This window comes from Bacillus rossius, chromosome 1 (assembly GCF_032445375.1).
Source record: "Bacillus rossius redtenbacheri isolate Brsri chromosome 1, Brsri_v3, whole genome shotgun sequence".
Classification (NCBI taxonomy): domain Eukaryota; kingdom Metazoa; phylum Arthropoda; class Insecta; order Phasmatodea; family Bacillidae; genus Bacillus; species Bacillus rossius.
The window spans coordinates 166,045,481-166,071,170 of NC_086330.1; the positions used below are offsets into that span (position 1 = coordinate 166,045,481).

At 33.8% G+C, this 25,690-nt stretch overlaps 1 protein-coding gene across 1 annotated transcript in view; it reads left to right on the forward strand.

Annotated features, from left to right (window-relative positions):
- The window catches only part of LOC134527097 (discoidin domain-containing receptor 2-like), a 745,508-nt gene that overhangs the window by 167,401 nt on the left and 552,417 nt on the right, over positions 1 to 25,690 (forward strand). The window lies entirely within an intron of this gene.

Below are 25,690 nucleotides of genomic sequence, written 5' to 3' on the forward strand. Positions count from 1 at the left end.
ATTGGAACAAGGCACATTAAACTTGAAACACTCCCATTCGTTTCCTACTTTTCCTATCATCGTCCTGTCCTTAAAAGAATAACACAGTTTGGAAGAAGTTAAATAGCTAACATGTACAAAAGTTATAGTTAAAATAATCTCTTCGTTAAAGTAATAATTATATTTGAATTAATGAGTGCAAATAAAAGTAAATTTATAAATTAAATTGTAGATTTAATTTCAGTCCTTCTTTGCATCCATACAAAATAGTGATAATTCAATAAAAATGATTCAATTTTATTCATAAAAGTATGGTATCATTTTATCAATCTTTTGTTATGACGTTGTCACATTAAACTATCGTCTGTAAACCGACTTTACAGACAACAAATTTTTTTTAATCACCATTTTTAATTTTTCATAGACTGTAAATCAAGCTGGAACATAAGTGATCTTACAATCTTTACGTACATGGTTGAAATTGGATTGATAATTTGTAACGCATGTAAATATTTTTTGCAATAAAATGTATAATTTGAGAAAGAATAGGCATAACAACATTCTGATTCATCATAGTTGCCAATATACGGCAAATACATTTGTTCATACAAATAAAACTTTATAACCAAAGTTATTGAAATAATAATCCATTCGCTCGACAAACATCGCATAGAAAAATTTAAATGAATATCTGCAGCACTACAATCTGAATTCATCCAGCCAAAACAGCTACTACAATGGTACCATAGTTCTCTGTTCTTACCAAACTCTTCACAAAACATAATCTCCTTAGTCCAATTATTTGAGGTAAAGACCAAGCCAACATATCCAAATCTTCACTTTCGTGTTCAAACAAATCTATTGTATTTCGTTCGTCTTCGTTATAAGATTTTTATTTTTCTTCTCTTTATTTTTCTTTGGGCTTCTTAATATCATGTTGAGTTTGTGTTCCCGATGAATATTTCTCTTTCTTTCTTGTTCTTCTAGCATCGTTTTTCTTGGAGTGGCTGCTAGAATTTCCGGACGCTGTGTTCGTCTCGGCGTCTTCCTGGTCCCTGTAGTTCGGATGTTGGCGGTTTTAAAACTCGGGAATTTCTGTGGCACGAACATGCAATGGTCTTTTATAACACTTGCCTCTTGAGCCTCATCAGTATATAAATTTTCCTAGGGAACCGTGGAAAATAAAGTTTCTCCACTGCCATTTGATTATGATTTCACGATTATTTAAGCTGCATCTAATGTCTCAGGTAGGAAGTCTTCTTCAAGAAATCCGCCATTGAAAATATAAATACGTGGTTTTTGTATATCCAGAAACAGCTTTGCCGACACATGCTACTTTTTTATAGGCAGTAATTAATAATGCGGGTACATCCTTGGTTATTCTCTGAAACTCATTTTCTTTTAAAATAAAGTACATTTTATATTTTATGGAGTAATTACGGGACTAAATATGACAGGTCCATTGGTTGCATTCGGAGACAAGTGTGGGATGGGAAGGAAATAACTACTATTTCATTATCGATACATAAGCTTAAATTGAGGTTCCCTTTAGTGATATTCCACGAGAAGAAGAATAGGATGCTCTTTTGAAGACTGAGTATTGGCTAGAAAGTACACCAACCATTCTAAAAACAGATGTGTAACTTTACGCATGCTTGCTTACGAATATCTCAAACGATGCTATGCCAGTTTACAGACAGAAACAGTTGAAGTAATCACAAGCTCTTACCACGTAAAGTTATAGGAAAAACTGAACTAATTATTTATAATCTTAAGTTCTACAAAAGTAGTTATATGAAAAACAGAACTAGAACCTAGAATCCAATTAACGTAGTAACTAATTGGAAAATCTTATTTAGAAAAAATAAACGAATACCTGACACAACTTGAGGCGCACGCCATTGCCAATGGACTAGAACGAAGTTACGCTTTTCGCCGCATGGAGTCACCAGCGCTTTTGCGTGCGCCTCTTCTTCAGCCAGATGTTAACGCGCATTCCATTACCCACTGCGTCCAGTTACTCCACCTTCATTCACAGTTTTATTCTTTTGTGAATATGAACCATATAATAATTTTATAACTCACATTTTACTGATTGATGCAGTTAAGGTGATGAATTAAAAAAAAAACTTTTTCAAAACTCTGAATGTCTTTGAAATCTGCGTCATTTAACTTGTATTAACAACTAAAGTTTTCAAAAGTAGTACCATTGGTACCCATTTGCAATGCAACGTATGATATTTGTTTACGAATGTTTTTTTTACAAACACTCCTTGCAGTACAACAGTGATAGAAGAATAAGTACACCATTGGTAACTATTTTAAGCAGTGTAAATTTTGAGACCAGTTAAATTTCACATACCTCATTTATTTATGTATAAACATCGTTTCTTTCAATTTAGAAAGCTTTCACAGACAATATTCAGAAATTTAATTTTAATAATTTAAATTATCTGCCATTTTTATGATTTAAATTTTAAAACCATATTTAAATATTAATTATTAGACTATAAATGAAAGATATATTTTCCCTCAAAGTTGACATTGTAGCTTTTGAATAAATATACCTACTATACATTCACTAAACAACTGTCTAGTTTCCAACTTACATAAAAATGTTATTTAAGACAACATGGCATTTTCCTAAATCCCACATTACGGGTTGATAAAGTAATGAAATAAAAAACGCAGTGTCAGATAAAATTCTGCGTAATGTTATGAACATGATTGAATTCTTCAGCAAATAATATTTTTTTTTGCCTTTATTTAAAAAATTTTTTGTATCAAAGAAAACCTAATATTTTTACACAAATAATAACTTTAAAATTTCATATTTTAAATTTGTACTTCTTTTGGCTTCTGCATGGAACTTCTATGATTTCCCTACGATACACACTTAAGATTTATTGCTAAGACATACAATGCTGTAGTGAATATTGCAAATATATTATACGTATTTTTTGCCAGTTTTGTTTATGTAGCAAGTGTTGCTGTGTTTTGTTGCTGTTCAAGAACATAACGGATGTTTACAATTTGGAATTTAAGTTAAGATTTTAAACCACACCCACACGCGACGCTTTTACGTAATTAAATGTAGTGTAACAATGCAATCTTATTTGTGTAACATAAATAACTTCCACGGCCACCACACCGTCATAGAAGCACTTGGCGCATTTTGAAGTACTTGCTCCTGCACAAGTTGTGTCGGATAGATGAGGGCGGTGGGGAGGGGTTCGTGAACGCGAGCCGGAATCACGTTTAATAACAGTGATTAAAGGCCGCATTTCCCATCTCGCTGATTGCTTCCTGTCGCTGCGCGCTCTCAACCCTCCAGTCTTGGCGACGACGTGACGTGGCCCGGCGCTGTCTGGTCGCCGCTGTCCCTACACTGTAATGTTCTTGTTAACAGAACATTAATATTCTTGTTGATTACAGATATTTGTACATTTGTAAATCAACACAAAACAACTGAACCACTACAAAATAGTGTTCACAGTAATACTGGGTTTTGATTCTTGCCCGGGAATTTATGCTTCGTGTTTTCCGAGTACCTCCTATAATTATAGTTATATCTAAACGGTTCCTTGAATAGCATTTCATTATTAACTGCGCACATAATTAGAATGATACCAGAAAATAAATTTCATCTGTTAAATATTTGATTTTTTTTTCCATGGTTAAAAAAAATGCTTGAATGAAATCTTAATTAAAAAATAAAATTATGAGCAAACTTTTAAAGGAATGACTCAGATTTATATTAAAAAGTATTTCATGTATGTAAAATAACCATACAAATTTGTGGTGCATAGTTAAAATATTAATTTTGTAATAATACAAACTTTTTCTGGGCAACTGATTTACAATGAAATCTTTTATGAGAGAACAATGTTTGTTTTGTGTACCATGCAACTTGTCTCGGATATTAAACTTCTCAAAAGTATAAACAGTGGTCCAAGAATCTTTCTTTCAACAAAAGATATGCCAAAAGTGTACATTATATGTATGCAGATTACGTGCTTCTTAGGTCATTCTCTAATACACTCGATTGGTTTCTCCGACTGAAGATACCTGCTGCAATGCAGAGCGAAACTACAGTAGACTTAACCACTTCAACGTGGCTCCACCTTAAAGGCCAATATGGCTTATAAGGAATCGTTTTTTTACATTGTTTGTAAATGAACACAATTTGTTGTCTTGTAAGTCGAGAGTTTGGAAATTAGAGCATGTTTTAAGAACATTCTAACTTTATTACAAGAGACAAGACAAGCGCTAATCTAAGAGTGCCTTGATGCTAACGGCCGAAAAATTTCAAAGTAAAGTAAAAAGTATTTCACGTGGTATCTCTCCAACTGAAAATCTTTTTCAGATACAATATCCGTACGAAATTTAGGTGACTGTATCCGTCTTTTACTTTACTCAAAACTTATACTAATGGTTTACGTATTGTTCTGCCAGTCATTAGAGTTTGTAAAAAACCTCACATGGTTTTTAAAGTTCGTAAACTAATATCATGTGTTTCCTTTGCATGTGAATTTTGGGGAATGGGCACCAGTGGCAATACTTTGAAAACTGTGAAGTTATTGACAAGTTACGTGACACCGCTTATAAAGCTGTCATACACAGGGTTGCTGAGGCGGGCTAGATAGACTCCTGCAGGAAGCTGTTAAGTTTGTGGGTTTTGAGCGTTTTATACTACATCCAAAAGCTGCAAGATATATCACTCTGGGTGATGGGGGGAGGAAGACGTGTCTTACTATTATTTAAACTAAAAGCTAAAGGTTTTCAATGGCAGATATATTTCACAATGTTTACAAAATACATTTGGTCATTATAAGAGAACACAAAATATCGCGTTATTATTAAGAGATGTGATTCCAAACAAATATACAGTTGGGCTGCTTCCTCATTAGTTATAAGTGATTTATTTAGGCCCATAAGGACCACGAACCAATAAGAACCTACAAAATTTTAATTTTTCAGTTACATGTAATCTGGTTGAAATGTTTAATGTGTAAGCAGTCAATGGAAACCAAGCCCCGACTAATTTGTGTACAAGTGTTTGGAGTTGATTATTGTACCATTTATTATTCCTAGGCACTAAGTGAACATCAATGCCAGAAACCAGCAGTGAATTACAAAAAAGTCAAATTTTAACAAATTGTCAAATATGGAGGTTAATAAATTTTAGTGTACTTTCTTTCACTAATTAGTGCAATAAATTAATATAAGGGACTGAAAACAATTTGCTAGTAAAGTAACCTCTAGGTTACCTACTTTACAATAATCTCAAAATGCTTGGATGATTGCGAAATATTCATTATCTGCTAACGGGTACCTAATCACAGCTCTTCTGAAATCGATATTTATAATATCTGTAACAGAAATCCAGCGTTCAGTGGTTATTTATTCACTCTTTAAGCAGACTCCAATAATAAATGCCAAAACGTTGGGCATAAATTCCTTTCCGCGATAATGGTCACACCCCAGTTGCTATCACTATCACTATCTCTATGTTAAAACTATCACGAAGCACTGTTAATTCATTTGTTACGATTACAAATAGAGCAGTTTTAACATTTCCCAGGGTCCAATTTCAGTTATTGTAATTATTTTTCACAGTTTTGTATTTAAAGTATGGTTTTCTCAGGTGCCCATTGATCAAAAATGTGATCTTTGAAAGATACTTGTCTTGAATTTATTTTTTAATGTTGATGTAATTGATACTGGAAACCCTAGGACTATTTATGAACATGGGTTCATTTACTAAAACAAAGATTTGTATAGTGTATTTCCATTGATAATCATGAATCATTACCTGAGAGAGCCTAGTGGCGCTTGGCAACACTGTGGGGGTGGAAACCAAAATACACCTAATGTTTTCATGCTAAATGAAACTGCGGTAGTTTACAAGTGCCTTTCGAGGTATGTAGGTTGAGGGGTTTACACAGAAAACTTGTCTCTAGATCAAACTGCCAAATATTAATTTATTAAAACAAAACTATTAATTCTGAATTATGAATTAAAACAAGACATTGATTTAAGATATCTGTATTAAACTACAGAATAAATATATTTACCCAATATTGATTTTTCTTTTAAAAAACCGAAAAACCACCATACGAGCATAAAAACTCATATAGAGCATAATAAATTAATTATTTAAATTTTTTCTTGTACTAATGTTTAGTTTGACTTTCATGAGGCTTCCAATTTGTCAAAGTTCTTCAATGAATTACCGTACTTTAGTGAAGCTCAACTAAGAAGGCTAGGTAACATTTTCAGAACAAAAACCATCACCGAAGTTCAGTAGTTAAGGAGGCTAATTTATTTTTTATATACTTTTAACATACATATAATTAATTTCTTCACCTTCGTAAGTAATTTATACAAATTAAGCTAGAGGAAAGCCCGACAATGAGACAGCCGGCTTCACAATTGCCACTCTTTTCTCGTCTACTTCTAAACTACATCAGATGGTACATATGTGCATTTATTTGTGATATATTAACTGGTTACATTAAAGATGGTTTTTTATTATCATAAACAATCAAACTTTAAAACAATTAACAAAATATTAGCATTTGACATAAAGGATATATTATTTTGAGGAATTTCACCATGCATATTGTTATAAAACATTATCTAGAATTATATTCGTCATTATATCATTGTCGTGTACAATAGAGTTGTTCACTCCTCTTTACGTAAACCACGTAATTTTTTTTTGAAGAAGAAGAAATTTCGTGCATGAAACAGAAGTCCCATGGACCGAAAATGTGTTACCACGTTGCTGCCAACTGTGGTGGATTGCGCGTACCAAATTCACAAAACCAAAGGTACCATTTATGGTATAAACTATTTAATTAATTTTAAACATGTTGGGCAGTATTTCAATAAAATACATTGTCTAAAACCAAGTACAAAGACAGGTTTCGATTTTTTCACGTCTTTCTCGCTTTCATCGGAGCAGTTTCATTGTATAGTTAAAAATTTCGCTCAGCAAGTTGAATGGTTTGGTAGTCGATGTAGCTGTTCCAGCAACGTATTCTAGTGGTAGGTGCGCAAATAACGTGTAATATGCGTCCATAAATATAGTTCATGCACAATTTGCGTATGTTTATCACTCTCGGCATTACTTAAAAAAATTCTAAGTTGAACTTCGTTTTTGAGTTTCGTATAATAAGTGTATTTACAATCTGAGAACAAGTGAATTTGCTCGTTACAGAGGTGAGACGTTACACTTCTCTGGCGAGTACTCAAAGACTAGCTCACATTTTGCAATCTTTCGCCGGCAGCTCAGCACGCTGTGGTCAATAAATATGACGTCGCTCCGTCACAGCTCTCACCGCTGGCTGTCATCCCAGTGCCCCATAATTGAATTACTTTGTGACGTCATGCAAACAGCAAATACGGCACAGTGCTGCCAGCCCAGAAAAGTCAAAAAATGAAGTTCGCGTGTGGGAGTTTCGTGTTTACTTTTGTGATGCGCACTCGATTGAGGTTTATTTTTTAACTCTCTCTAATTAAGAGATAACATGTTTCGTGCTTCATGGTTTATTTATTCTGTACTTTAAAGCTACGTGTTTTGTTTCGCGGGTGTTAACCCTTTTCATTAAGCATAAAATCGTATTATTTCAGTAAAATAACTCGATAATTCATAGTAGTCGGTTCAGTTCAGATGTGACAATCACACAATATATCACTATATTTTAAAAGGTTAACCAAATGTTATTGCGAATTTCCAATACGTTTATTTGGTTGTGTCTATAACTTTAGTTCTTTAGTTGGACTAAATTCTTAATTAGTCATCATTTAATATTTTTCATTGAAAGTTAAGATTTCCCACCCGGCCAGAATAGGTTGATTTCCATACGCTATTCATATTTCCATATGTATTCCATTTTTAATTTAAAAAAAAGTGTTAAAGGTTTTAATAACTATTATTTTTATTCGAACAATTTTCAGTATCTTCATCTTTCGAACAGCCTACCAGTGCATAGACAAATATATTTGAGTAACAACTATCAAGCTGAACCAATAATAAAAACCTTAAAAATCAATTCTTTTTCTCTCAAGCTATCAAATATAAACTGGATTTTGCACCAGAAATCAGTGTGCCGAAATGCACTAGATAAATGGTCATCATTAAAATCCTAAAAGCTTAAAAATGTTTCTTCTTTGTTGCTTTGTGAATTGCAGTAATGTAATACAGTATACATCTGGCATTCGTATTCTACATCTATCGTTTCGTCCATTATTGCTGCAACATAGATTTTAATATGCTCATAAACATTTCTGTGTCGGTACTCCACGTTCGCCCTCAAATATAGATGGTATGGACATTTTCCCAGCCTGTGGAGCTGCGTTGGTCGATACGCGTGGTAAGGGGGTAAAGGAAGTGGATGAAAGGAATGCACGGTGGAGGGGGAGGATTGGTGGAGGGGGTAAACGCGAGAGGAGTTAATCTCGAAGCAAGTCAATCTCGAAGTATACCCCACAGAAGGCGCTGCTTGCCCGAGGAGGTCCTCTTTGATACGCCCGGCGATTCCTTTGGCCAGAGAGCTTCGGCGTGGTGCGCCTGCTGTGCCATCCGCGGGAGACCTTCGGATCCCGTCGTCCAATCGTGTGCGCGGTGGTCGTGGCGCGACGTGGACACGTCGTAGGTTTGCGGACACAATCTGAGTACGTTCTCTTCTGAACTTAAACTCACTCTGCTTAACAACTGGGGGAAAAACAGATAAAAAGTATAAATATTAAGTTGAAAATTTTATAAATAAAAATTATTTTATTTAGCGTTTTATTACTATTTAAGTCATTAAGTTAACTTATTTTGTTATTTGTTAAATATATAAAAAATGATTTCTTTGTGTTTGGTGTAAATTGTGTTTGAATTACAGTCGAAGTAAAGAAGAAAGTAATTAAAGTAAAATAAAAAACTTTCCCATTGTTAAAAATATTATTAATTGTGCCTTAAATGTTTTCGATTATGTAGTGGGTGTCTCATCTAAAGTTTTATTAATTGTGTTTAAAAATTGGCAAGAAAAACATGTCTCGGCTTTATAAACCCTAATGCCCGAAGTTGGTTTAAAGACTTGAAAGAAACTGTTAGAAATAATCGTAAAAACGTCATCATTAACAACACATCAACGTGGGATTTAAGTTAAAATAAATTGTCATAAAAATATTTTTTGGCACCTATATGTAAAATAAGTTGGAGTGATTGAACTCATTTCAATGTAATATTAAAATTACAAACATAGCACACACACTCCTTGACTTCTGGTACACACGTTTAAATACCCTAGAAACATATCAAAGCTCATTGTTGTTTTAAGCTAACGATTTATTTAGTTGTTATTTCTGAACACAGTCTACCCTTCATAAAATTATTAAGATTTCTGAGACGATTTCTAATGAAAAACGAACAAAAAATATAAATAAAACAACGTATTATACAGTAACTATTATCGAGGAAAGAACGCGGACTTCAAGGAAGTGATATAAAAAGGTTTCTTTTTTAATTTCAAACTTTTTTGAAATCAAGACTTGGCCTCACAATACGCGACGGTAATTTTTTTTGTCTTTAATTACCATACTTTAATCAAAATTATTTTCTCATTTTGAAATATAGCTTTCACCAATTCCTCACTTTCTTACCACCATTATTGATATAACAATTTAATTTAATTGTATAGTTAATAAATATCGCAGGCTTTCGCAGCCATTGTCTTAGTAGCTTGGATTCTGGGTTGTAGCCACGTCCAATGCGAATATATCACTGACGTTTTGGTCGACATTGCAGTCTCCATCATCAGGGTAAAGTTACCAACTGAGGTTATTCCAAGTTCTTCTGCCTTTAATACTCTCTCCTGATAGGAGTGTTTACGGATTGGCCTGTTGGTTTTGCCAATAGGAATTGGGCTTCTGTGATTGTCTGGGGGTGCTGGAAAATCAGTTGCCTCTTCTCTTCTGATTGGCTGAGCTGTTTGGGCAACCAGAGGTGACCTGTATTTTCTTATATGCAGAGATAGGTTTTGAGGTTTTCTGAAGAGTATATCCCATATTCCTAATTATTTGTAGCCAACTTCTCTATTTATGTTTACTGGGTGTTTTAAAATATAAACTGATTCTCGATTGTATCTTTAATTTTATGTCGGATTTGGCTATGGTGCGAAATTGGTCGAAATCAATGCTGTGTCTCGTTTCCAAGGAGTGTTCTGCTATAGCTGATCGTGGATTTTCATGTTTATAGTCACTCATATGTTCTTTAACTCTTGTGAATATTCGTCTGCCAGTTTATCCTCTATGCACCTTTCCACAAGAACATGGAATCTTGTACACACTAGCTAGGTTTTCAGATGGGGTATTATCTTTCACAGATCTCAGAGACCCCACAATCTTGTTTATAGGTTTGAGAATTGTATGAATTTCATGCTTCCTAAGTATTTATACCACTTGGTCTGAAATTCCTTTGTCAAAAGGAATGAAAGCTTTATTAGGAATATATAGTTTAGTTTTCTTTTGAGGTGGCCTCATGGCTTTCCAAATTTCTGATTTTGAATATCACTTGTTAGATGTTTCATTTATTCCCCAATATGTTCTTAGCAAATGGCTCCAGCTCTGTTGACCAAAGGATGGCGTGAACTCACCTGTAGATACTTGTCTGTATGGGTTGGCTTTCTGTAAGAACTGTGGCATTTTATAGTTTTACGAAGTTACGCTAAGCCGTTTTCATCTAAGAAAAAAAAGACTACAACTCGATTGGGTGCTGTAAGAATATCGTGTCGTTAGGTGACCAAGGTTAGAGCTAAAAAAAGTTAATAAACGCGGGTGAATGTTAAAAGGAGATGACAGCGAATAGCCTTGGCCCTTGCTGCAAACACGCAACAACAACCGGGCGAAAAGCTTGCGCGCAGGGCAAGCGTGGGGGAGAATTTTAATTAAAAAAAATTTCCTTTATGTTTCAGCCTTTTTATCTCTGGACCCACCTTTGTCTTTATATTTGCCTCGCCGGTGTCTTTCCTGCTTTCCAACTTCCATCCAATAATCATGTTTTTTTCACTTCCTTACTCTTTGCAAATATGAAACATTCTGTGTGCTTTGTAAAAAAAAAAACAAATACACGTTATGTGGCCAAAGATTTAAAAACAAATTTCAGATAAGCTTCTTTCCTTGATATTACAAATGTAAAAGTTGAGTTATTTAATTATTTATTTTGAACTATAAAACAAAAATAATACGGAGATAAATAAGAAAAACTAAAACGATATGGCTACATAAAATTTAAAGTTGTAGCAACAAGATAGTTTAAACTGTAATAAAAAGTCTGATGTTTAATAATGTAAATTATGCCTAAAAAGAACGACAGATTGTTTCTGACTCACAGCTTTGAATATGGAATATGAATCTCTTTTACAATTTTTTTTATGTTGTAACTGTGATAGTGTTTGGAGAATGTTTTCCTTCCATTGATTCAATCACTTAATGTATACATAACATAACTTAAATAACATCCCATATATTTTGAATTAAACTTTTTTATCTGAATCTTAGAATTTCAAAGTAAAAAATACGTAATATAGCCAAAGAGAATCATGTAAAATTATTTCTTAAAAAATCAAAAAGAATTAAAATTTAAGTTTTAGAATTTTAGTTGCTTAATTTTATTTGACTCTTATAGTAATTGTATGTGGACTTTTTAGATTCTTTAGCTATTATGATAGTTTAAAAGCATATATTTAAGTATTTGCCATAGTGCTAAGAAAAACCAACTGCTTTTTGGCTCATTTGTTTAAGCACTGTCCTAAAAAATAAATATTTTCGTTTCACTTAGGAATTTCTCGTTTAAACCCTCTTAATTACTCAGGTAAAAGTCCGCTATCTAGGAAGAGTACTAGCCTAGGTTAATTAACAAAGAACTGCCATTGGTCTTTGTGATCAGCCATGTTTGTATAAGGGACAGGCCAATAAAAATAATTATGTTTATTTAATATCGCAACAATGTTACTTTGCGACGGGCAATTGCTACGACATTACGAATGCCCGTTAATTAATTTTCTTAGAGTTTGCATCGAATTGTTTACTTATGATGCAAAATAAAGTTGGCTAAAAAAACTCAGAGTTAGATGTATTTCTTATAGTTTTTTCTTAACTAGTATCTCTGTTAACGTAGTAAGAAAGTAATTATGCCAAAAGTATGTGTCACTTATATGACATTTTAAAGGGCCCCGTCTATCTGTGCACACATAAAGGTTTGTCGAGCTTCAGAAGAACTAGCGATTTTAAAATTGCTTAAGATAACTGAGTGGAACCTGTTTACGAAAAGCATTTAATAATATATTGTGGGTGGAGGAGTAGTTACTTTTTGTATTTTGGTTTTATTCTGTTTTTTAACAGAGTGAAAATGGATGAAATGCGTTTTTGTTTTTCAGAATAACTTTTAGGCATGAAACCATTCTTTAAATAAGTAACTCGAGGGGATCCTATTAACTCTTTATCTTTATTTCTCCGTCATAAAATATTATGGTAACCGCCCAAATCTTACATTAACTTTATGTAAGACGAGATGACTGCGTGCTAATTCAGAGCCGGTCTTAGAGGTGATAACGTGCTAGAAACACCAGTGAGAGTCGCACTTATAATTTCACCTCACTAACCCATACACATTTATGTCTAGGTGGGCATCTTAAACTTGTTTCTCCTGTGTTTTGGTTGGTCTAGTTATGACTGAACTTTAAGGTCATTGTGTGGTAAATTTCTTACACTTTGTTCTAGTTAATGTCAAAACGTTTGAATTATTGTTTCGTGTTTAATTTATATAAATATTGTGTAAAGTTAATATATATGTATATATTTGTTCTTAAGTATGGTTATTTGGAACATATAAGATAGCCTACATTTAAGAGAAAATGATTTATGTTTATCAGAAGATAGTTGAACATTTTGTTATAATTTCATATAGGGATTATTTTAATTGTAATGAGGTTTCGACGTGATGCAGTATTTGGAAAGTTTAATGCTTTTTTTAACCAATATAATGTAACCATAATTATTTGAGTGCTAGTGTTAACAAATATTGAAATTATGACTTGCTAAAAGAGGGTTCTTGGAAGTTTTCGAACTGTGTTTAAGAATACTGACCACAGGCTATGAATTGCAATCCGTCAAGAGTGTGATCTCGCAATCTTCCGCGATCCGGCATCATTCGAAGACCTGGCGGATCCCGCACGCGGATCCCAAAGTCGTGAACTTGTCGAAAAATTGCGCAAAATCATTTAAAATTTGCCGCCCTTTCAATCGCCTAGCGCGATGTTGCCGCTCCGTCGTTTTCAATCTCGTTGGAACAGCTTGATTGATATGTTAGATGGATTTAACACTTTTTAATTGTTTTATTGAGAATGCAATAGCGTCATAGCATCTGACATAAAATATTACGGATGAAGAACGGTAAAAAATCAAAGAGATTTTTGACAGTTCGCAGGCCTTTAAATGAGCCGTCAAAAATTTTATGAAGAAGAGACTCTACTCTAATAACTGCAGACAAAAATTTCAATTTATTTTGAGAAATGTTGAATCCAAAAAAAAAAAATTCAGTTAGAAGTTAAAGACACCTGATCATACGCTACCGATGCCGAAAAAGATTATGATATGCCAATAAAGAAAAAAAACGATTTATTTTTAGTTATAAAAGTTAAAGGCATTGAAAATATATTATTTGTAGAAGTTGTAGCGGCTGCAGATGACTACCCATACTCTTCGCAAAATAATTTAAAGCTACAAGTGGAACAAGAAATGCAGTTAAAAACAGAAAAATAGACTAAACTAAACAAATAGTATCTATAAAATACATAGATATTGAAAAAAGTACTACAATTTTTGGTATTCAAAATATATGTTTTAATAGGAAAATACTTGACTTTGATTCATGACTATTTATTGACGCTTAAACCAACAAGTGTAGAGGCGATGAGAGAATTTTCTGCCTATGGCTACAAATGTAGTTCTTTAATAAGTAAATTGGGAGATTACACAAAATATGCCATTTGTTTTTTAGACTTATTTAAAAAAAGAGAAATGTCTTGTTTATTAAAAATACTTTAATAACTAAAGTTATATACATTTTATAAGTAGGTTTGTGATCTGCTGTGCAATTAACTCACAAGAAGCCTAAACACATCAAATAATTTTTGTAATCCAGACTAATAGTATTACTACAAATTGTGGATTGTTATAAATTTTACCAAACTTAGTTTTATTACTGAAATAAAATAGTAAACGTTTTATTTAATAAATTATTTAAACAACAAAACACTTTCGCGTGATCCCGCGGAACTAGCACCAATCCCGCAAATTTCCCGCGGAATTGAAATCACTGCAGGATTGCCATCTCTTCCACAGAATAACAATTCTAGTGCTTTACGTCTTTAGAAAAATTATGCAGATACAAATACAACAAGCTAACTAAAACTTAGTTTGTTACTGAGGAGTTTTTAAACATGCAATCTTGTTGTAGTAATATCTAAGCAAATATCTATTGTTGGTAAGATTGAAATATAAAAAAAATATCGTATTATATATACGGATCAGATTATGTTTTCTTAATCCCATTGTGAAGCGAACAATGACGATTAAACCAAATAGATACGGAGGGCATTGTGTTACAGTCCTAAGGATTATGGGTGGTTATCAAAGCATGTGACGTTTTTTGAAGTCGTAGCCTCGATCACCAAGGTTCGTCAATGACCGTGATCACTGAGATGTCACACGCATGGCGAGGGTAGTGAGTTCCATACTTAGCCCAGTCTTGACTCGCATTTGTGAGCAGTGATTGTAATTGTTGAGGTCCCCTCCACCGTAAGCAACTGTGCATCATCAAGATATGAAAATGACAAAATGGTAAACTTTTCGAAACCTGGCAAAAAAAAATTGTTAATTATCAATGTAAACTTGTTAGAAACATTAAAAAATATTATTCAATTTTTTTATAATTTTGTGCATACATCTTATAGGAGAATGTTCTTTTACATATATACGTATTTTTTATATTGTTTGGAAAGTTTCGAAATAGTATTTTACAAACGTAAATAATTTAACTTTAAATATTTCAATACACTGGTCATAAATCTTTTAATGTCAGTTTTGCATGCCTTAATTTATAGGAGATGAAGTGCTAAAGTAGTAGCGTTCTGCAACAGGGGCAGAAAATTCGCGTATGAACCCATCACCAGCGCGCACACGCGCGGGCGTGTAGCCAGAATCAACCCTTTCCCTCCCCTTGCCACCCCGACGGTCGACACCCCTGTTCCAGCATTCCCGGCGGTAATACGCGCGCCGACGGCATTCCAGCCAGCGCTGCTGAGGACAAGGGTGGGGGGGGGGGGTAGGCCTGTGATGTTGTTGGGTTGGCAGAGGGGGGTTGTTGCGTGAATAGACATGCCTCTGTCCAGCACACACGCGTGCTCACGCGGTGGGCGAGGACGAGGCACACGGACACTCCCTCTCTGTCGCAGCGGGGTGCCCCACCTCGCGTGGAGACCTCACAGGGAGCAAGCGTGTTTCAAAGCGTGCGGGCCATTATCGCGGCACAATGCCCTTCATTGGACCCCCTCCTCGCCCCTCTTTTGAGAACAGTAGGGATTAACCCATCGACGGGGGAGTTACCTACGATACGAGACACCTGGTGCGCGGTATCCGATCAGGAGCCAAACACAGGAGCGAACGTGGTCCAGCCGAGGATATTGCCTTCCACCACCGACACAGTTCCTACGAAAAAAAAAATAGAACATCGCTGGAATAAAACAAATTTGTGTGCCTACAATCCTCCCTGGTTTTTATGAGGACAACATGTGAGCTGGGCTAGATATATCGTAGTGCATCACAGATAATGCGAGTACTTGCAGAGTTTTCTCAATCTAGAAGGAGTTTAGATAAATTACATATTCTACAGTTTGGTTATAGTTTGAAGTGATATTTAATTAGATTTTAATGTAGGTATATTGTCTGAAGTTGATTTCAAAATATGAATATTAGCTACAATAGATTGTAACTGTTTCTGCAATACACGAAACTGTTATGAAGTTTGGTTTTGAGTTTTCGGATACTTCGTTTGTTACAAGTTCTGAATTTTAGTTTATACTACGTATAAACATTATTGTATGACCACTATTATGGCCCGTCTCAATGCTGTTTTTTTAACTGTTCGTATTTTGTAGGTCAGAGCTTCGATTGTGAAAAAAATATGTTTGTTAGATACATTTATAAGAGGAAAGGGGACACTTTTCGATATGAGACGAGTAGGTTCAAGACAATTGCTCGAAGGCACTTTTCCGAAAGAGCTTCGTTTCACCTTTTTAACGGGAATAACATAATCCCCCTCAACTTGAGTAAAATATTTGAAATAAATTATTGTGTTAATCTAACAATAATGTCCTAAATGATATTCCAAGTATTATTATTTGTGGTAATTTAAATGTCAATGCTATTTTTAACATGTCAATAACAAGGCGTGTTTCTAACACTTTTAATTGTTAGTTAGATTCAAGAACATAAAATATATATTTTTCTTATTTTTGATAAGATGCACGTAACTGAATTCACAAATTTCACAAATAATGCTCAAGTAATATATAATAATCAAACATACATTTACAATTACATTTATGATGAAGCAACGAGTATGAATTTCAACTCTTTTTAATGTAGAAATCTTCAATTTGCTTTCTTGTGACTCTGATCTGTTTCATGTATTTCATTCCCAGCAAAAAAATGTACTGGATAGTAGGGTAGACCGGGGAAAATCGGGTCACGGGGTAAACCGGGCCATCGTAACAATATCTGGTGTCTTGTGGCGAAAGAATGAACTGGAGTCTACGGAACTTACCAAAGAGTGCTGCTATATGTCTATACAACCGTCCACTACAAGGCGAACATCGTCTCTAACAACATTCTGGTAGTCTGTGCGACATGAACCCGAACCTGTGTAGTCCTGAAGTGGAAAATTCTTAACAATGTAAGTTTTATTTTGTTTCAAATAAGCCTTTACGTTCGCATTTCGAATTAGTATTGTAGTTTAAGTAATGGAGTACGAAAATATGTACCCAATTAACATTCTTCTGCATTACTGAAGCTCTATATGTTTGACAGAACTTATAATATTTTTCTTTTTTTTAAAGTGCGAAATGGGGTAACTCGGGTCGCTGCCGTTGGGGTAAAACGAGTCACTGCATACAGTGGGGAAATCGGGTCGCTTCATATATTTGCTATATATTGTGAAGCATTTTATTCTTTTTTCTCAATTTTTAAGTTAAGGCCTATTCTAAATAAGTGGAAAAAATGAATTTAAGGCACATGACTTCAACTTTAGTTAAAATTTGTAAGTACTTATAATAATATTGAAGTTTAGGACATGTTAAAATAATGAAAATATTATCCATGTAAATATAGAATTACGAGTTCACTGCCAAATATGTAAGTGGAAGGAGCACCACAGAAGAAGTGAGATGCCTGTTACCAACACCGGAAAATTTAACACCAAAGGGAATATGTGAACGAAAAACTGTTGCTTCTCTAAGGCTACTGTCAAAAGAGAATCGCACATTGTTGGAATCCGGGAAATTGAAAAGAAAGAAGCAGGTGTTAAATTAAGTTCAAAGCAAAGCAAAATTGAACCTCTGAAGACGAAGAAGCGAACAAAAACTAAAAACACATCCGAGTTGGAAATTTTGGAAGAAGGCCAGGATGATGAGGAAGATGTTCTCTGCAACATGTGCAAAATTGCATACAAAGACATCAGAAGCTGCACTGCTGGAGACTGGATTCAGTGCCAGTCTTGCAAAATGTGGTACCATGAGCGCTGTGTCAATGCTTTTCAGTGTAAACAGTTTGTATGCGGAATGTGTCTGTCAAAACAGTAAAGAAAATCTGTTGATCCGATTTGCCCCACTTGTAATCCGATTTACCCAACTTCTGTCCAAATCGGGTGAAAACATTTCATTTTCCTTTTATCAAGTTTAATGTCAATTCGTAAGGAAGATTGGCTAATGTTTTTATGTAAATACGTACATAAATGTATGACTGATATTACTGTATATTATTTTATGGTAAATTAATATTGGTTTTATACTTATTCAGGAATTTCAAAAAATTGACCCGATTTCCCCCGGTCCACCCTACAAGATGCAACATTTATGATGAAGCAACGAGTATGAATTTCAATTCTTTTTAATGTAGAAATCTTCAATTTGCTTTCTTGTGACTCTGATCTGATTCATGTATTTCATTCCCAGCAAAAAAATGTACTGGATAGTACAAGACGCTGGCCGCAAATACAAGAAGGTCAGGTAGTGGATCTTCTGAAGTGATGTCTGCCGCTCGCTGCTGAAAAACGCTCGGCTGCGACTCACGATTACAGGATGAGTGCCCTGAATCAGATTGTTTGGGAATTGAGGTTGGAAATTTACATAAATTTTCTTCCACTTGCAAACAAGCTGAATTGAATGCACAAAAAATTTAAAACAGCGCAGTTTGAGTTTACACTATATTAAAAAACGTACAACGAAGAATGCTCCTGAAATAAAAGAATAGTTCTTCATTGGCATGTGGAATGATAAAGATTATTTTTTGAACCCAACCAGTTATTGAGGGTAGTATTAGAATACAAATTATTAAGTACTGTTTTTTTCAAAATCAAAGTAAGCTAACCTAGTATCTGTATATGTGAAAAATAAACGTAAAATTATGAATATATCAGTAAAAGATTTAGGATATTGATAAAATTACGAATATATCCGTTTAATTATAAATATATTGACAAAATTAGTCAGACTTCTGTCAATTATAACGATATCCGTAAATAAATGAAAATTACTGTGTAATTTGTAACCAATGATCTTTGTGAATTCGAGGTGAAACATTTTAACAGCGCTGGCAATGACAATAAGTATAATAAATATTTAAGGTGAATACTGAACCAAATAGTGCCACTTAGTTATTTTGTGAATTTTTTTTCGAATGCTCTATTAAAAATATTAGTACTTTTGATTTTGTCACAACCAGCCGATATTTATAGTGATGTTTTGGGGATAATGAGGTTGCATATTTATATGTGATTAGTTTGAATCGCGTTTTAATACTTGTTGGAGTTATTTTGTTTTATTTTATACATTTTAATATTTTTTTTTGTCAGTCAGAAAGTCGGTGTTAGGCCTAAATAATTATTATATTAAAGGCAAAATTTGTATAATTTACACAGAATGATCAGTTTTAAAAATATTATTTTAATGTGTTTTTGAAACCGAGTCATTTTAAATTTCAATACATAACTTTTTTAAATTGGCATATTTTTGACTTATCAGTGAATTTTAATTAAATAAAATGTATTGCAAAATTAATATAGTAAAATATTGAGAATCTCTAAATAAAACAATTTCAGCTGTAGTGAATAAGGCCACTTGACTGACAAAATAAACATCTTTTGAGTTTTTTATATGTTCATATAATAGAATAAATTGTAGTTAAAAAAATTGGTTGTCTGTAAAGTCGGTTTACGGACGATAGTTTAACGTGACAACGTCATATCAAAACTTTGATGAAATTATTGATCCAGAAGAAAATTAAATATCTAATTTGGCCTGAGACTGAGCCGTAATAGGTTTTTTCAACCAAACCATTTAGGCATTAAAAATATGTTATTCTTTGAGGAAGTAATTTTTTTAATTTTTTTTGTCTTTTTAATGATAAAATGTACCTATGCATACTTTTATGAATGAAATTGAATATTTTTTATTGAATTATCACTATTTTATATGGATGCAAAGAAGAAGTGAAATGAAATATACAATTTAATTGATAAACTTACTTTTATTTGCACTCATTAATTCAAATATGCTTATTACTTTTGTAGTGTCACACGCACCGTATTTATTTTTACAAGTACAAAAATGAAGCAATCGCGGCGGCCGGGATTCGATCCGTTAACCTTTGAATAGGTAGTCAGCCATGTCGGTAATAATAGTTTCAGATGTTGTATATATATATTTATAAAAAAAAATTTGTGTTGTGGAGGTTTTAAAAACGTATGTAGTTCACTATGTTTATTTCTTATAGTGGTAGGCGGGAAATTAAAAATATATTGTTGGCTGCTAGTCGGCCGTCATGTTTATACTAACTTCAAGATCGTCGAGAATGTTTTGCGTTTTTTTCGCAATTACACGTTTAACGACAAAGTTTTTTCTTCGTGAAATTAAACGCAGAATTTAATAATAATGCCCTTGCAGTTAATAAAAAAGTATTAGTAAGTTTAAGAAAGAATTTCGGCTATAATCTCCAACCCAGACGCTCGTGGTGCGCTGGGGCCGAGATTAAAATTCGTCGAGAATATTTTGAGACGCCTAATGCTGGATTCACAATTGAAAAAATAACAGTAACAGTAACAGTAGGTTGTGTGCATAGGATATGAACGCCATGTTTCCTAACCTAACTATTCACAATAGCAGAAAGTTGGTCGTGTACATGGGAGCGAGGTCGTGCGCATAGGAGTGAAATGAATATATTTTATTTCGGTCGCGTACGCATGGCACAGCAGCCAGTGAGAGAAGAGCAGGGTGCTTTTATGGCGGGACTAGAAATATGTTTATATTATTTATTAACCATATTGTGGTAAGAAAATGTCGAGATAACAATAGTATTATCGTTATTTTGAAAGTTAATATGTTTATTTACTAACACTGCTAACAGATGTCGCATAGTTCGCGAAATTTCATTGGCTGAAATTAAGAGTAAGAATTCAATTGTGAACCGATTTCGCAGTTCGCACAGGTCGTGTGCACAGGTCGTGTGAATGGCTTGCTATGCACTCACTTAATTTTTTTAATTGTGAACCCAGCCTAAGATGTACATAAAGTTCTGTCCCTGCCCGAACACCGCCGAACACCTTCGGCCAACCTCGGGATTTGTTTTATTTTTGCGCAGGAAAAATTAATTCAAATATTAAAAGTGGTCGGTTAGGTTAGCTACATTAAAACACTTTGAAACACTATGGACGGTTAGTTAGGTTAGTATAGCTATATTAAAAAATGGTTGTCTGTAAAGTCGGTTTACGGACGATAGTTTAACGTGACGTCATAACAAAACATTGATGAAATGATTGCATACTTTAATGAATAAAATTGAATCATTTTTATTTTAATAATAAAAGATTAAATAATTGAAATTATACTAGTAGTCAGATATTTAAAATGCTAGAATAATTATCCTTTATTGCCAAAATTGTTGTTGTAATAAGCAATGAAAACCACATTAACTTTTCACTACACTTTATAAACAGTCGACGAAACAGTTCACGTGTAGATGTCTTGTAATTAATTTTAAAAACTGGCATTTAGCTATAAAGTTTAAATATAAAAAAGAACAAGATTGCCTATAAATAAAGTATAATCAAATATCTATCATAAATTTTATGAATCACCATAATTCTTTAGTCAATTGTAACATAACCTATTATTACTGCACTCGCCGACAGATACTACTTTTTTTAATAATAAAAGAAAAAATACTTGAAATTATACTAGTAATCAGATTTTTAAAATGCAAGAATAATTAAGCTTTATTGCCGAAATTGTTGTAGTAATAAGCAATGAAAACCATATTAACTTTTCGTTTGAATATATAATTATGAACAAGTTTTCATATAAATTAACTGTAATCAAATAGCTAACATAACCTATTATTACTGCACTCGCCAACAGATGATACTTTTTTAAATAATAAAATAATAATTACTTGAAATTATACTAGTAATCAGATTTTGAAAATGCAAAAATAATTTACTTTTATTGCCGAAATTGTTGTTGTAATAAGCAATGAAAACCAGAGATTAAAATCCGTCGAGAATATTTTTGTATTTATGTCTTCCAGTGCTCAAAATGATATGCAATTGTGGCCGCGGGCACGAAATTTTATTTATAATTCATTAATAATAACGCCCCTAGCGATAAACAAAAAAAAAATTATGTATTAAGGAGTGCCTGGTTCCTGCGATAGCGGATAGATTGCGCGATACATTCGGTTCGCGTCCGTCACCGTAGATGGCAGCACAGTAGGGGAATAATATTATTTCGTTTTTATAACATGATTTTATAAGAAATATGCATCCCAGATACATTAAATTTATTTATAATTTTTTACAATATTTTTTAAAAGATTGTGCAAAAGATCCCGGGTGTAATTTGAATTATTATGTGTAACTTTAAAACACTATTGTTCGTTAAAAACGTAATTGAATATTCAACATTACTTTTAAATAACCATACCGATTGTGCTTAAAATCGGTTGACAATCGTTAAATTACATAATATTAATAATTCAAACGACGAAAGCATGATTGAAAAGTTAAATCGATGGTTGTTCTAATCGAGTGGAAGAGAGATGACACGCATGCGTACAATGAGCATAACAGGACACATTCGTAGTGGGACATCCGTAGTGGGACAATGTGCGTTATGGGACACATTTCGTGCGTGCAGCCGGCGTTCATCGATTTATTAGACGTCACGTCAATAAACAGAGAAATATAAATATAAATAAATAATCGCGAGGTTGGCCGAAGGTGAATATTCAAGCGTGTTCGGGCAGGAACAGAACTTGATGTACATCTTAGGCTTCCCGAATATTTTAAGTTTTTATGTCTTAAAGTGCTCAAAATGATGTGCGATTGTGGCCCCGGGCATTAAATTTTATTTATAATTCATTAATAACAACGACCCTTGCAATTAAACAAAGGAAAATATGTACTAACGAGTGCCTGGTTTCCGCGGAAGACAATGAGCGTAACATGACACAGCGTAGTGGGATAATATGCGTAACGTGACACTTTTTCGTGCGTGCAGCTGGCGTTCATCTATTTATTAGACGTTGTAATGTCAAAAATTGTATATCCTGAAATTAATAAAATATTTTAACTTACACCTCAACAAAATTGTACTGATTTTCGTAAAACTCATTCCAATGTAGCTGGTGAGGTAGACCTGTATCATCCCAATTGCAGTGAAATATGATAAAGTTATGGCGATACATACCTACTAACTCACTTTGATATTTAGCGCAAAGCACATGGATAATTATTTGTTTGAGCTAGTGAATTTAGCATATTTTCATGTAATATTATATGACACCGAAAACACTTCGTCAGTGATTGTATGGCATGTAAAACTTTTCAGCGTGAATGTTATTTCGATCATTATGTACAGCTAAGCAAAACAATGTAAAAATATTTTTTTATCAACTCATCACCACATGAAATTACATTATTTTAAAGCATTAGGCATTTTAATGTTTAAAGTTACTAACTAAAACAAATATTTTATATATTATTCTCATATTTTTGAAATTGGAAATATGTTTCTTATCGAAATGATGCCTTTATTTGGTTGTACAATAAAAATAGCTAAAAATTTAAAGAAATACATGCATTGAAAATAATAATTTTTGTTCAAGCACCTGCAATGTTTTTAGTAAATTTTGGGCGTTCTTAAACTGTTCTGAAAAATATTACAGAAAAATATTCGTTCAACTTAAAAAAAATTAACATTGTTAATAATTGTACCACGCTTAAACTTACTGAAAAACTTCTCTGCATTTTGTCACAGCTGCAATATGATAAAATAGTGCAGTTTTATTGCAGTAATATATTTCTGTATAAACAGAAACTTTGGAATAAATAGCCGGGGAAAATGGAAGTCACAGTATAAAACTTACTAGCTCTCGACAGCGCCCGCCGAGATTGCTACCGGTGAAAAGTATTTGCGACTCCGTTGGATCTCCTTGGAGGCAGGCGATTGATCTGAACACTCAACCACCGCACCGTTAGCCGTCACGGAAACGACGTGCCGGCCAGATACAGAAGGAAAAAAAAACCTCGGTTGCAATTACACCCCCCACCCTCAAGTAAAGAGAGGGGTGCAGGGATTTGTTCCGCCCGCGGGCTCGCGAGGCGCTGGGAACTAATGGGCCGTCCGGCGGCGTCGACGGGAGCTGTCCGTCTTCGCCCGGGCGCCCGCGTCGGGCCGGCCGCGGCAGCGATTGTTCCTCTCCCTACATCCCACACCCCTGGCCACACAATTTAAAAATAATCATGTGAGCGAATATTTCAGTAATCACCAGCGATGTGCAACATCTAACCTCGGTAACGAGCAAATTCACGAGTTCTCACGTCGCAGATGCACATACAATACGAAACTCAGATATAAAATTTAACGTAGAATTGGTAAAAATAATGTTGAGTGTGAATAATACACACATATTGTGTCTTCAACTACAATTCTGCGCGTGAAACACACGTAGTTTCCGCACCCGCTGATATAATTGGTTTGCCAGAGCATCTACATTTACTATCAAATCATTTTAATAACATACCGAATTTTATATTTTTCAATGAAAAAGCTTCCATAAAAGCGTAAAATACAAAAAAAAAAGATATATTAAACCCATGTTTAGGACCTGAATTTCATCTGAGATTTTTATTAAAATACTGCCCACCTTGATAAAAAATCATTAAACAAATAATACTATATTGTATACATTTTGGCTTTGTCGGCATCGCTTCGTTCCATCAGCTACATATGTCAGAACATTAGTTATTCATATCTGTTCCGTGGGCCTTCCGTTCCATTCACGAAATTACTTATACAAAATGCTGTATACTGAGAGGTAAGATGTTTACATATAAAAAAATTCGATTGTAACTATAAACTCTAAGCAAACTCAAAACGCCTGTGGATATATCTGGTTGCCAAGGTCAACAGCCGAAATCCCGCCGGAAAATTCTGAATGTGAGCGGTCTGACTGGCACCAGAATATAGAATGTGCCGAACAATAGAATGAGGGCCCGACCACCTCTCATTGTGCAGCCGTTTTCCCGCTCGACATTGTAATCATCTGGCCGGACTACGGAAAGAGTAGGTTGGCGGACGCAAAGGTACGCAAGCCAAAGATGGTGAGCACCACGGGGGAAATAATTTAGGGATTGGATGCGTAAAATCTTTGCGATGATAATGTTTAAAATCAAAATGTGATCGAATACACCAACTAAAATTTTCAGCTTCAGGTTCATCATGACAAAAATTTTGAAATAATTCATATGACTTGTCTTAAGTCTTTCCCAAAGTTTATTAAATAATTTTAAAGTTGTGGCTGAAAAAAAATTTCAGTGTAAATAGTAGAGACATTTTATAAGGTGTAACACTAAGTGTCTGGAGTATGTTTAATTGATCGATGTTCTACAACCAATGAAATTATTTTTAGATGTAGCAATATTATTTCATTGAAATACATTGGAGTGGTATCTTTATTATCAACATATTTTTGTGGCACGTTACAACGTTTTATTATTTGACTGAAATAAATTTTCTTTAGCGAAAAATATCGCAATGGTTGTAGAAAATCACTCAAAAGTTATGCAATCGCATATTGTTACACTTTAAATACTTTCTCTATTATTACAATAAAAATGTTGTGTACCTTCAAATTTTTATATGTGTACCTCCCTTGGGAAGTACTTTAGACCATAAGTAGTAAATATGTTTTCATCTTATTTTGTCGGGATAAACCTGCAGTTGAAGTTTGTGGTTGAATTCAGACTCATTTTGTATGTATATATATACATATATATCCAACTACTTACAGACTGAGGGCGGTTTAGCAAAATAAAATGCCTCCA